The sequence below is a fragment of the Miscanthus floridulus genome, chromosome 12 (assembly GCF_019320115.1).
Source record: "Miscanthus floridulus cultivar M001 chromosome 12, ASM1932011v1, whole genome shotgun sequence".
In the NCBI taxonomy this organism is placed as follows: Eukaryota; Viridiplantae; Streptophyta; class Magnoliopsida; order Poales; family Poaceae; genus Miscanthus; species Miscanthus floridulus.
In genome coordinates, this window is record NC_089591.1 from 74,682,371 (window position 1) to 74,697,900 (window position 15,530).

Here is a 15,530-nt window from a genome sequence, read left to right on the forward strand (position 1 = left end):
CTTTGGTTGGATGAGTGTTTGCAACTTGCTTGCCGGCTTGACATGCACTACAAAGCTTGTCCTTCTCAAACTTCACATCCTTCAACCCTCTCACCAAATCATTCTTCATAAGCTTCTTGAGTGAGCTCATCCCAACATGAGCAAGTCTTCTATGCCATAGCCACCCAAGTATTGTTTTGGTGAATAGGCAAGTCTTCAAGTTTGCATCTTCGGAGGTGAAGTCAACTAGATATAAGTTGTTGTATCTAAATCCATTGAATATCACTTGATTGTCATCTACCTTGGATACAACCACCTCCTTCTCGGTGAATAAGCATTGAAAGCCAAGATCACACAATTGCCCAACGGATAGCAAGTTGAAGCTCAATGAAGCAACATAGAGCACATTGGAGATGGAATGATCATTTGATATTGCCACTTTGCCCAATCCTTTAACCTTGCCCTTTGAATTATCTCCAAATATTATTTTCTCTTGTCCATCTACCTCTTCATCTAGTGAGGTGAACATACGAGGATCACCGGTCATATGTTGAGTGCAACCACTATCAATAACCCAATGACTTCCACCGGTCTTGTAGTTCACCTACACACAAGAGATTCAAGCTTTAGGGATCCAAGCTTGTTGAGGGCCCTTCACCTTCTCAACAAGTGACTTAGCCACCCAAACTTTCTTAGGCCTACTCTTGTTGGGGGGACCTAAGAACATGACTTTCATCTTTCCACTCGAATCTTTTCTAAGCATGTAGTGAGCATTGAAAGCAAAGGGTCTAGCATGCTTGGGCAAGGGTTGTGGTGGTGGAGTTTGACACTCATGAGCAAAGTGACCTTCTTGTCCACACTCAAAACATCTCTTTGGCTTTGGCTTTGGCTTTGATTGTTGGTGTTGAGCTTGAGCCTTCTTCTTCTCTACACTTGCCATATATCCAATGCCACTTCTATCCATCTTCATGATGGTATTCATGAGTAGCTCACTTTGGAGATGCTTGCCTCTAGCAAACTTGCTCAATCCCACTTTGAGATGCTCTTTCTCCATCTTGAGCTTCTTGTTCTCTTCCTTGAGAATATCATTGTTCTTCTCCTCCTTGAGTTTCTTGATTTCTTCTTTTAGCTTCTCATTCTCAAGGATCACCTCTTTGTCATGATCAAGAGTTTCTAGCACAATGGTGTTGTGACTTTTCATCTCTTTAAGATCTTTCATGAGCTTCTCATTGTCACTCTTGAGCTTGACATACTCATCATAGTCATTGCACTCAACCACTTGCTTGCCCTTGCTACTAGATCCATGCTCAATGCTTTCATCAATTAAATCATCACATGAGGTAGCTATATCAATCTTAACAACATGGTTAGTAGCATCATGTGGCTCATTTGGTAAGAATTCTTGTGCAATAATAAGGGTATCATAATTGATCTTTAGAGTTGTATATTCATCTTTTAGCTTATGGTGACTAGTGACAAGCTCATTGTGCACCCACTCAAGTTTATCATTTTTATCTTTAAGCTCTTTCTTAGAAGATTTGAGCTCCTTGAGTTTGGATGATATAGAATCATTTGTTTCTTTGAGCTCATCATTAGCCTTTTCTAATGTATCACACTTAGCTAAAAGTGAACCATTTTTAGCATCAAGTTTTTCATTTGTAGCTCTACTCTTTCTAATGATCTTAGTATATTTTCTTAGTATTTTGACAAGATCATCATAAGTGGGTGAGTCATCATCATCGCTATCACTATCATCATCACTAGCATGTTCATCATCACTACTATCATCACTCTTAGTTACCTTGCGTTCACCTTTGGCCATAAGGCATAGGTGTGTAGAGGATGATGGCGATGGTGGCGGTGAAGATGCAAGATCAATAGCAATGGCGGCCACCTTTTCATCATCACTATCATCATCGGATGATCCACTTGATGAATCAATGTCCGTGAGCCAATCACCGACAATGTAGGCCTTGCCACTCTTCTTCTTCTTGTAGAAGTCCCTCTTTTTGCCATCTTTCTTCTTGTATGGCTTGTTCTTTTTCTTTTCATCTTCATCACTTGAATCATCTTTCTTGCCCTTGTTCTTGAACTTGTCTTTCTTGGGCTTTGTGCATTGATGAGCTAAGTGGCCAAGTTCGCCACAATTGTAGCAATCCATCTCGGAGATTGGCTTTCTTCTTGAGCTTGTGAAGAACTTCTTCTTCTTGTCGTCGAACTTGATGCCACTCTTGTTTAGCCTTTTTAGCATCTTTGTGGTCTTCTTCACCATGAGGGCAAGGCTTTCTTCATCATCTTCATCACTTGAGCTCTCATACTCAAGTCTTGCTTTGCCCTTGTCTTGGCTAGCTTTGAATGCTAAGTCCTTCTCTTTCTTCTTTGTAGAGGATGAGCCATCTTGTGGTGTGATGTGCATGTACATCTCATGAGCATTGATCTTTCCCAAGATTTGTGTCGGTGTAGCGGTGGAAAGATCACCTTGATGTAGCACGGTCACAATGTGTCCATATTTATCAATGGGGAGGACGCTCAAGATTTTTCTCACAACATCGGATGGTGACATTTGAGTAAGTCCAAGCCCATTGACTTCCTCTACAAGAACATTTAATCGAGAATACATCTCATTAGCACTTTCTTTGGGAAACATCTCAAAAGAATTTAGCTTTTTAATCACAAGATGATAGCGCTCCTCACGCTCACTCTTGGTTCCCTCATGGAGCGCACAAACGTCCGACCATAGAGCATGGGCGTCTTTGTGGTTCCTTACACGATTGAACATCTCTTTGCAAAGGCCTCTAAAAATGGTGTTGCGAGCCTTTGCATTCCATTTCTCATAATTTACTTCATCGCCTTGAAGTTGTGCGGCATTCCTAGGTGCGGGGAACCCTTGAGAGGCGGCTCTAAGAATTCCAACATCTAGAGCTTCTAAGTATGCCTCCATGCGGATTTTCCAATAAGGAAAATCATCTCCCTCAAAGATAGGAGGAGGTCCATCCCCGTGAGACATCTTGCTCTAAGCGATTAAGCCTAAAAAGTGAGCACGAGGCTCTGATACCAATTGAAAGGATCAAGATGCCCAAGAGGGGGGGTGAATTGGGCTAATTCTAAATTCTCTTGCAATAATCAAATCCTACGGATAGCCCAATTAACCCCTTGTGCCTAGAAAAGTGTTTATATCAAACTAATGCTCAACAACCTCTCAAACTATGTTCCAAACTTACTCTAGCAAGCAATTCTATGGATGTAAAACAAGTATTGAATTGCTCAAAGTAAATACTCAAAGTAAGTGCTCAAAGTAAGTAGAGAGAGAAAGGAATGCGGCGATGTTTTGCCAAGGTATCGGAGAGTCGCCACTCCCCACTAGTCCTCGTTGGAGCACCCGCGCAAGGGTGTAGCTCCCCCTTGATCCGCGCAAGGATCAAGTGCTCTCTACGGGTTGATTCTTCGACACTCCGTCGCGGCGAATCACCCAAAGCCGCTCACAACTTGAGTTGGGTCACCCACAAGCTCCGCCGGGTGAACACCAAACTCCCAATCACCACCAAGCCGTCTAGGTGATGGCGATCACCAAGAGTAACAAGCACGAACTCTCACTTGACCACGCGAAGCCTAATGAGAAGATGGATGCACACTTTGCTACTCTTGATTTGCTAGTGAGGCTACTCTCTTGGATTCTCAAATCACAAACACCTCACTAGGATCTTGCTCTTCTTGGCACTCACAAACGTGTTTCTCAGCTGTTGGAATGAGCAAAGGATACTCCACTCACGAGTGGAGCTTCTATTTATAAGCCAGCCTGAAAAACGAACCGTTATGAGCTTCTGCGGGATGACCGGACGCTCCGGTCGTGATGACCGGACGCTCCGGTCAGTTCAACCCGCGAACCAGCATTCAAGTGATAACCGGACGCTGTCAGGGTCCGGTCAGTACCGACCGGACGCGTCCGGTCGCTCTTGGATGCTTACTGTAAACGACCGGACGCTGGATACTCAGGGTCCGGTCACACTGACCGGACGCGTCCGGTCACACTTTTCCAAGTCTGGACCCTTACTAGAGTTGACCGGACGCTGGCCCTCAGCGTCCGGTCACATAACCTCCTAGCGTCCGGTCACACCAGACTTGATCTTCTCGGTCAAATGAACTGACCGGACCCTGTGGCCAGCGTCCGGTCACACCGGAGCCAGCGTCCGGTCAGTATTTGACCCTCCATTCACTTCCAACTTCCGAACATATGTGAATGAAGTTTGCTCCAAAGGATCTTAGGCATTCATAGGAGCTACCTAGAGCTAGTTTTAACAAGTGCGCACCACACCTAACTCACTAGACTCAACTAGGTCAAGCTACCCGTTCATACCCCCCTTCATAGTACGGCCAAAGGAAAAAAACAAAGTCCTAAACTACTCTAAGTGTCTCTCCAACTTCAATCGACACTTAGAACTAGTTATCCTTAACCTTGTCGTCCATCCTTTGAAAACCGAAACGATTTCCATCGGGGGGGCATGACAACCTCGATTGCCCAATCGATCTCCATTACCATGACCTAACTTAATTGTCTCTGCAAAACACACGTTAGTCATAGTAATCTTTATATTGACATTAATCACCGAAATCCAACTAGGGGCCTAGATGCTTTCAAAAACACTACATCATTAATTTATATTGGCTTAAATAATTAACAATCTGCTCATAATAATATGTCATTCCTTTTTTTGTAGCAGATCCTCCCCCAACCTAAGTCCAATTGTTCAATCGCCAGATCATCATAGTGCTCTGTACGATGACAATGTGTTGGAAGGTGAGGCTGCATCCACACCATCTCCAAGGAGGTCTCCAACGCTGTAGCCGCCACCTCCAAGGAGGTCTCTAATGCCGCAGCCACCACCTCCAAGGAGGTCTCCAATGCCTCCCCCGCCCCCGCCTACCAAGAAGCCAAGTACTAGCAAGAGGCCAGCCCCGCAAACGAAGAACCAGCCCCCGCCGGCAAAGAAAGCCATCGTAAAACCAAGGGCTATTCCCAAAATAATATCTGAAGAGAAGGAAAAAGTAACTGATGCATATAAAAAAGATATGTCTAGATTCTATAACAAAATTAAAAAGGATCAAGAAGCAAGGAGTAACCCGGAGAAATCGTACTTCTTCGTAGCTCCAGATATTCTAAGAAAAAAGGTGGCTTCTTACCAGCAACAACAGCGGGAATCTCGTAAGCCATCCAAAGCAACGTTAACGGACTATGGCCGCACTCTCACCAAGTCAATTAAGGCGGCACAGAAAAAGAAGCGGGTAGGGAAAGGAGTTGCACAACTCGGACAACAATCGCACCAATCAGTCCCCCCGCTAGTTGTTGGTAATGAATATGGTTCGAATTTAGGATTAATGCATCGGACAAACATACCTCCGGATGTCGATTTGGATCACCTTGGTGAATTTATTGAAGAGACTGGTCTCGACCTTTACCATATGTTTGGTGATGGAAACATTGAGAGTGCGGCGGAGGTTGATATTTGGAAGAAAAATTTATACTAGGCCAGAGTCTATACAACCCTCAAGCCTTAGGTGATCTGGGGACGCAAATATACCTGCTAAACAAGTGGTACATGCAGGCGTCTACCGGTGGAGACTTCTGCGTTGGTGTCAGAATTAGAGACGAACATTGGTTCCGTGGCGATGATGTTATGTATGTTGACTTTGCAGAATTTCATCAACTATGCCACCTGACCTCTCTGGACAAAGTTATCATTAGCTGCTATTGCCTATAAGTAATAATTCTTTTGATCTATTATTAAACTCATCATATGTGTGTATATGCATATAAATTATCCTAACAAGTACTATATATATGCAGATTTACAATGACAGAGCGCGGAAAGAAAGGCTGCAATGAAATTGGTTTTGTTGATCCCCATATAGTATTCAAAGGCCCAGTTACTCCAAAGCCTAATTAGAAGTCTGAGTCAGAGAGTAACCTCATGAACTTCTTAGTGAACCAACGCCACAAGAAGGATATACTCTTTCCCTACAACTTCAAGTGAGTGTTAATAATGCCGATCATCCTTAATGGCTCATATGTTGATTCTAGTTAATTAATGAGTGTTATGCGTTATATCCTATAAACACATGCAGCAATCACTGGATATTGATGGACATCAATCTGGTGAAAAGTCACTTGATAATCTATGACTCGATGATAAAACCACAACAAGACTACCAAGATATGATAGATATTATCTAGAGGTAATTTCGATATCTCTAACAACTATATACACACAAACATGATGATTAACTATATCTGATGACATGGCAAATTTTTTATTGGGCAGTGTTTGGAAAACCTTTATTGAGAAGCAACACATGGGAAAATGCAAAGCGCCATTGAATGTAATCCCTTTGAAAGTAAGTTCCCTAAATCGCATCATCTTTATTAATTAAACATATAGCTTTCACCGGATCACCAGATTGAATGACAAATCTTTTTCTCGTAAAGTGGTGTCTGAGGCAGGAACTGGGGAACAACTACTGTGGTTACTATGTTTGCAAGTTTATCAAGGAGGTCTCCCAAAGAACTCCTACAGAGAGACTCAAAGTACGTTAAAAATACACTATATATTCATTTAATTATTATTATTGATTGTGTTACTATATCTTTATATATATATATGTATGTACATATATTAATTTATTTTCCTTTAATTCAAACCTGTAGGCTCGATGGTTGGAGGAAAAGGTCATACGACAAGACCAGATCAAAGCAATTCAAGAGTCTATAGCCGGATTTTTAATGACCAGGTCATCGATTCCAAGGGCGAGTTCTACTTCGACCCAACACTGCCATGGAAGCCAAGCTAGAGGATGAGAGGAAACTTGTTATATCACAACAACTGTAATGCAATCTTTTGTAATATATGCACATGAAATAATATAATGTAAAATACACATATGCATGCATGCATGTAAATATATATATGATGCATGCATATATAGTTCTATGCTTGAATTGTGTCATTTAATACGTTCATTGTGCTTGAACCGAAACATACTAATACGACTTCAAAAACCTATTTTGAAAAGAAAACAAAAAAATAAAAAGAAAAGAAAAAAGAAAAAAACCTTTAGTCCCGGTTGGTATTACCAACCGGGACTAAAGGGTGCTGGCCTCGTGGCATGTCAGGAGGCACCTTTAGTCCCGGTTGGTGTTACCCACCGGGACTAAAGGTCCCCCCTTTAGTCCCGGTTCCTGACCCGGGACTAAAGGACCCCCTTTAGTCCCGGATGCTTGCTCCTGAGTGGGGAACCGCGACTAGAGGGGGTTCCCCACCGGGAGTAAAGGCCGTCTCTGTACCAGTGTCTGGTGGTGTTCATCTAGCTGGGAACTTAACAGAGTACAGCGCTTGATTGTTTTAATACATTTGAATTGTATAAAATACCTCAGTGTTCTACTCTTATGCTAAACGTGGCTGCTGCTCTGCCTTAGTTGACTTTTAGCTGTTGTGCATTTATCGTGTCTGTGGTGAAACCCCTATTTCAGTATGCAATCACACCTGAACATCCAAGAGAAATAGCCTTGTATTTGCATTATTATGATAGACTACTTTTCTGTGGAAGATTCAATTTTTTCTTGCTGATATTGCATACCACACATCAAAATCACCAGTTAATTGGAGGCCAACATGATAGCACATTCAGTTTGAGTTTTGCTTAGCTAATCTCGGTATGGCAACTGAGATTTGAATTGATCGTAGATTTCATGTATGATTTCCACTTAAACAATCAGACCCTTTCGAGTTGTATCATCTCCTCGCCAACTTGATGCTTAGGCAACAAGCTACTTGTTTAATCTATCTGCATCCATATGAAATTGGAAATTCAATCGATCTTGGTTTCTCCAACATAGTAAATGTTGCCCTTCCAATTTGAGTTGCATCAGGACTCACTAACTATATTCCTTGTAGGCTACTGGATATGATGCTTCTAGTTTGCTCAGCGGCAGCAAAAGAACATGCAGACAACTTGAACCTGGAATGAGTTTGTAGTAAATTACATACTCTATTGTGCAAAGGGCCTGTTAGGACCTATTAGGAAGCAACAGCTTCATGTCCTTGTATTGGCCAAGGACTTGTTAGGATCTTGGTAGTAGCTTCATGTTGACTTGTTAGAAATGAAGCATTGCAACTTAACTTTCGTCATGACTTTATTTGATAGGAGCTTCATGTATGACTTGGGTAGCAGTACCTTCATGTAGCTTGATCCAAGGATGATGTAATATTTTAATGATGATTACATATTGTTTTGACATTGCTGAATGTAAATTTATTGCTTTCATGTGGTGGAATAGCTATTTGAGCTGATGTGATATTAATTTGCATAATAGTTTAGGTGGTAATGTAGACAGATAGTGAGGCTGAGGCCTGTCCTGACCCTGACGGTGTAGTACTGAGGGGGAAAGAGGTTTCCCTGACGGTATGTCACTGACAGGGAAAGCAATGAGCTTTCCTAACGGTTAAAAAGCCGCCAGGGAATCCCTGCCAGGGCATCAACCGACAGGGAAGGAATTCCTGACGGTAGATGTTAAAACATCAGGGAAATTTTCCGTGACTGCAGAAACCGTTAGGGTAAATTCCATGACGGTATTCATCAGGAAAGATGGACTTTCCCTGACAGTTATCTCCTGACGGCTCGTCTCTGACGGTAACCGTCACGGAACGTCATCCCTAACGGTTTCTGGTACTTTTCCTAGTACTTTTCCTAACGGTTCCGTCCGTCACGGAAAAAATGCAAATAGTAGTGTGTAGCTCAACCGAATGTCCCAAATCCAAGCAACGTTCCCGGTGTCAACATGTAAAGTGTCAACACAAATTAGAGATTTACCATGATGATTATACACACATTTAAAGTGTCAATACAGAAGGATATTTTTGACATTATCTCACATACAAGGCGACACTACTATTCTACATCGAAGGATATTTCTGACATTATCAGTGACAATCCTATTCTACAGCAAGGGATGTACCATGATGTTGTATACGCATTCACACAAACATGATGATATAAGATCATGTTACAAAATTAAAACAGGAAATAAATTATCAATTGACAAAATTAACCTATCTCTAGCTGACCTCTGTATGGCGCATTTGCCCGGCGTGGCCGGGAGCAGCGGGGATGACGTCCTGTGGCAGATCTTCCGATGAGAATCTTTTTTCCTTAGCCGTGTATAATCTGCATTCAGATCAATGTTCAAGCGTCTAGGAAGGTCCTACGTTTTATTTGAATGGGATCTTTGGCTTTTCTCTAGCCGAACAAGCTTTCATGTACTAGTTTCTAAAGCATTAGTCATATTCTTATTACTAAATTTATTTGAATAGAATCTTTTCTGTAGGATGCTGTCAGGGGCCTGTTACTTTGATAAATGTGCCCGAGAATACTATTGTTTTTAGCTATTTTAGCTGTTTGTACATTTCCATAAATGAAAAAATGAAAAAATAGGTAGGGGGCTCCCCTGCCAACCCTTCCTAAAAAAGATGTCTCTACTACCCTTGCTCCAGCAGATCACCACCACGGTGATGGTAAGTAGTAATATGGAGGTTGTGGATGACATTATCCGTATCCACATTCATTCAAGGCACATGTGAATGCCCATGGCCATGGCTCATGGACAAGAACACGTAAAGGACATTGTTGTAGTTCCATTCGACAGAAAAGGCGCTAAGGTTGATTTGTTGATTGCTACTACCAGATAACTAAAGGCAAACAATATTATTCCTACTGTTGGAACTAGGGGTTCTGAATAGGTTAGAGAGGAGAAGGTTGGGTAGAGAGGAGAGAAGGGAGCCAAAGTTTAGGAGCAAGTGAGAATGAGAGTCCAAGTGAGAGCTCAAGTGAGTGTGTCACGTAGCCACCATGCCCTTGAGCACTTATATAGGTCAATGGTTATTTACAAGCGACCACTTGGTGAGGTTGGATTTTACATGATACTACACTAGCATCTATTTGGGCCTCATCTAGGGGGAGGCCTGACCCATATACTCTACATGACACTACATTAGCACCTATTTGGGCCTCATCTAGGGGGAGGCCTAGCTCATATTTTTCATGGGCTCTGCCAATAGTAGCCCCTCACCTACTAGGTTATGGTCGGTACTACATGACCTAATGGATGCTCATACTAGTAGAGGTACAAATACAACTTGAACCTTGGTCGCGAGGATTGCCCTTCACAACCTACACGTGCGCGCTTCACTAAAAACTCCATCCCAAAAACCATGTGGGTAAAAAGGGTATGGAGAAGAGAGCATGCGCATGACTTTAGTTTATACAAGTGCTAACTCCTAAGCTGCTAACTCTAAGTGCCTCGATGTCAACCCTCCTAATATCTTCATCTTTAGGCTTTGGCTCCCTTAGTGGCACCTATGACTTGGCTTTTCGGCTTCGCTCGACGCATAGATCTCCAAACTAGGGACCTTTTCACTAGAAGGTTCGCCTGATGATGTGACCTTTCTCCAGAGACCTTCTCGCCATAAGCTTCACTTGATGACATGTCTGTTGATGGAAAGATTGGTCACACAATAGCTAGGGCTAGATCACCTAGGTCGCCACGTATCAAAGAACACCACTCTTTCGTGGTGAAAAACCCATGTAGTCACTAGATAGATACACCACCTATTTAGCTCCTGAAAAGTCAAGTCTATCTAGTTTCTTGTGCTTTCCATGTTTTCTACAACTAGACTTGTTTCTTGAATGTAATTGATTCGGAATTGATATTGTTTTGTTCATCTTTGTCAATTGAATATTGGCTTATATCCGAATTAACTCTTTCTTTGCCAACTGTGTCAACTAGCTAGTCTTCCTTTCTTATGTCCATAGCCGATGACTTAGATGTGATTGGCTTCTCCCTAGATTTGGTAATAAGCTCCTCATAAAATAGATGACCAATTATCATTACCTTTTGATCCTCGAGATCATATCTAACGAAGTCTTAACCACTAAGATCTCATTGATTTGGCTTGAGTTATTAGTAGCATATGAAGCCAAATCATGAGTGTTAACATTTGCATACCTTGCTGATTTTGCATTGATTTGGCTATAATTAGGAGCAACATGTGAGGCCGAATCATGAGCACTGGCATTTGCATATGGTGTTGATTTCCATTGATTCGGCTATAGTTATCGATAACATGTGGAACCGAATCATGAGCATTGTCATTTGCATATGATGTTGGATTTATAGGTGGAACCTCCATTCTATTAGCATATTGTGCACCATATGATAATTGAGAGTAATTGCTATATTATTCTCATAGCCAATTCTGTCATTCATCGGCATGTCTTGTGGTGGAAGCACAAATTGTGAACTTATAGCCAGTGAATAAGGATATGTTGGGACTTTTGATGTGAGAACCTTCCCGAGAGCGTAATTTCTTCATCCAAACTCCAAATTGGACGTTCCATATATATTTTTTGGCCATATCGACAAGAGGAACGCGAGGGTGAAGTCCATTCTATATTTTGAAAACTTTACCAAACCTAGTGTAGCCAATTTTGCAACCCGACTATCGCGGGGTAGAAACCGCGACAAGCATCGTTGTTTGTTGGGTGTCGCTGAGTGTGGGTCTCCGGTGGCTTAGGTGGACTCAAGAACACAAAGAAGACATGGTGATGTATCCTGGTTTGGGCTATCATGGCCCTACGTCCAGCAGTAGTAGTTCTTTATACTCGAGAGCACCCAAATTGGGGGTTGCAATAAGAGTGTGTAAGATATTTGGAAGGGTAATCGCTTGGTGCTATCCTAGGCTTATCGGTGGTGAGGTTGCATCCCCTATGATGTAGAAGAAGATGGTGCGGAGGAGATCTCGGTGCTCCTCTCTGGGTTGCCCTGCTCTTGGTGCAGAGCTCGGAGTTATCCCGGAGGACTCTGTTTCCTCTGGTTTTCGTCCTCCCCCTCTATAGGATCTGACCTCCGCTTATAAACCGAGGTAGGTCGGGTATAAGGTGTTTTGGGGGGGGGGGTTAGTCTATAGTCTACATGTGCTGAAGTCCAGGAGGGCGCTGCTATGGCTTGGATGGACCTCAACGTTGTCGTGGAGTTGGAGGAGCCTTGGGTGTCGTCCGGCTACTGTGTTCTGACGCTTTGACTGTTAGGGGTTGTCGGCTTGGACCGACCTCCACTAGGTGCGCCTTCTGGAGGCTTCCTTGGTGGTGAAGGCGCCTAGCTTGAGGGGCTGACGAATGGGACCGAGAGCCCCTGAGCCCCTAGAGCCAGTGGAGGGATTTGTCCCTTTGTGTCACGCCGTGTGTGTGACTTTGTCAAAGGAGTGGACGATAGTGCCACGCCCATTGGCCAGGGTGGCATTGAGGAGCCCCCGAGCCTTGGATGCTCAGGGCACTGGGTTCTAGCCTGGCCCTTACCTTGGGCTAGAGGTAGAGCTGAGGATCAGGCCCGAGCTACCGTCGGTCGGAAGTCCAAAACTTGGGTGAGCCCTCGACTCCCGAGAAGAGGCCGAGGACATGCTCGGGTTTTGCCCGATCCTTGGCCAAAAGGTGCGCGCGAACGTGCCTAAGAGGTATAGCCCTTGAGCCCCCGAGCGATCCTAGAGGGATCGGTCGGGGGGTCCTTCGGTTGGAAAACTCTCACCCCGGGACTTAGCATATTAGTATGTTTGAGTCTCATCACCAACCTAGCCTATATTTCTAGAAATTCAGGATTGGCTTCTCTTGTCCTTCCTACAAGGACTTTCTCGCCGAAGGCTTCACTTTGTGACGTGCTAGTTCTCCAAGAACGGGTATAGTTGACGTAGTTGAAGTAGTAGATGTGTAGACGAAGTAGTCATGAGCAAAGGTTGTCGTATTCCATCCATTCTTCTCTCACGAGTGCCAGGCGAAAACCTCAACTCCTAGGGCGTTTGGTCCTCCAGTATGCTCTCCTAGCCTCTCTTGGCTGGCGCTCGTGACCAACTCTTCTGTCGTGCTTAATGTAGTCGGCGTAGATGTAGTAGAGGAAGTAGATGCCCAAGCCAAAGTTATCACTGAGCCCCTAAAGTTGAAGTGTTGGACGAAGGTGAAGTATATCTTGATGTGGATGGTATTGATGAAGCCCCTCGAGCCAAGCTTGGTGATGAAGGCAAATCATTGTAGGCGTTGATGCCGAAGATGTCGATGAGGATCTCGAGCCGTTGTAGTGGCCGAAGATGATGGTGAAGCCCCTCCCACTGAAGTGTTGGCAGAGGCGAGTCATTGTAGTCGCTGAAGGTGATGGTGAAGCCCCACCTGACAAAGTGTCAGTGGAGGCGATGTTGATGTGCACATTGAAGACTCACCAAAATGTTGGCGGATATGACAAAAACTATGGTTTTGAATTTTCTCCACTAAAGATCTTTTTGTGTATTATTATTATTCTAATAAAAACACAAATCTTACACTTAAATTACCAATGTAGATACGTTACAATGTTTCAACAAAATGTAAAAAATATCTTAAATAACAACTTACATGATATCTTGTCATACAGTATGCTACTATTAGTAATTAGAGGCTCCATCTAAGAGACGTGCTAGAAAAGATAAATCACTAATGATAATAATAGCTGCTAGATTTATTCTATTTTTATGTAAATAATTTACCCATATTTGCCATTATGAAAATATGCATCTAAATTACCTACCATTGCCATTAAGAAACACAATCAAAAGTAACACCTAAATTTTGATATAAATTAGCATCGCAATTATGATAGATAATCTAAGTAACTCATCAAATTCTAATCAAAATTACACACTTCTATCATCACTAAAAATAAACTAACATGTCCATTCGAACATCCCTAAAGTATTCATCTAAATTATGAACAGTATAAATAACCATGAATTACATATATACTTGTTTCTAAACTACTCACTTATATCTATATTAGTATATACAAAACTAATAATATAAACCACAATTGCACTTGTTTCTAACTACTAACTTATTGCATATGCATACTTGATGCATATATATGGTTTCTAAACCCTATATTATCAGCCACATCTATCTATAGTTTTTTTTTTTTTTTTGCGAAAACATATATCTATAGTTTTTGCTATTGAACATATTATTAGTCACATGGTGATCTTTGTAAGGATGCTTTGTGAGATGCATCTTGTGAACACATCTATATGCAATAAAGATTAAGGTTTGATAATTGATGCGTTGGTAATCTTGTTCGTTCGCTCCGCTCCATGCTCTTCGTGTTACATGCTTAGCTTTTGGTTTTAGATTAATTTCGTATTTGCATGTTTAGATTTGATCTGATCTATCTAAAACTGTGGTAGGGCTCTGTGCTATTGATCTAAGCAGTTTGATTGATTACACTTTATTAGATTTTGTTTAATCTCGCAGTTAGGGTTTAATCAATTCTCGTCACCATCAGACGCAGCATGATTGTTATTTTCATATCTCGAGTTCTAGACCTCGACTAATGTGATTCTAGTTGGGTTAGTTCAAGAATTTCATCTACTTTGATCTGTAAAACTTTGAGATCAATTGGAGCTACGGTGTTTTGTCGAGATTATTTTTAGTAAGGGTGCAGTGTTCTGCCCAGAACTTAAAAACAAGGTGTAATTTGGTTTTGTGTTTAGGGTGAAGTTTTAAAATTATTTTTAGGTTTCCGCAATCATTCACCTCCTCTTTAATTGCCTATCTAAGTGTGTGAATCGATCCTATGCATATCGATGTTGGAAAGTGATGCGAGCCACCGGGCCTTAGCTTTCCTTTCTGGAACATGGCAGCGAAGATGCTATGTGCTTGAAGTGCTGTCCTCAACTTCCCCAAGTGTAGGGCTGAAGATGTTGTGTCTTGTGTGCTTGGATCGAGGATTCTCGAGTATAGCGGTTGCATGCTGGAAGTCCAAAATGTAGCAGTGGAGTTTGGTACCGGTGGTCAGTGGTGGAGGTTCACCTTGGCTGAAGGTATTGGCTGGTTTGAAACCTTCGTAGACAGATTTGAGATTGGAGCCCTTGGGATGAAATGAAAACCAGAAACAAGGCCTTTGGAGTATCAGTAATGCTGTGTCTCTGGCATCCGAACGGATACCCGAGACCAGACGCCTCCGCGACGCCCCCCGCGCTCCCACGCCCTCCTTCTCGACACGGCTCCTCCCCCTCTTCCTCCCTCAGTCCATTCATCCCTCCGCGAGCTCCCCGGCGACCCCGCGCCCGCTCCCGAAGACGACGACGATGGCGAAGACGAAGACGACGACGGTGGTGGCTCCGATGAGGTAGGCCGGTTCCTTCTCCTCCTGGATATGAGCCCACTGGAGACGAAGACGACGACGGCGGTGGCTAGGGTTCCGACGAGCCTCTACTCCTCTTTCTTCTCCAACTCTAGCGGCTATAGAAGGGGCCGCCCGGGGGGGGGGGGGGGAGGCAGGGATAGTGGCCGGACGGTTTAGGGGCCCTGGCGGCGGTAGCGCAGCGGCCGGGCCTGGTCGGGGCAGGGGAGTTTCGCCAGAGTTAGAGGAGTTGACGGCGTCCGAGCTCGTCGGAGTTGGAGAAGAACATGTAATTGGGTTGTTGATGGTT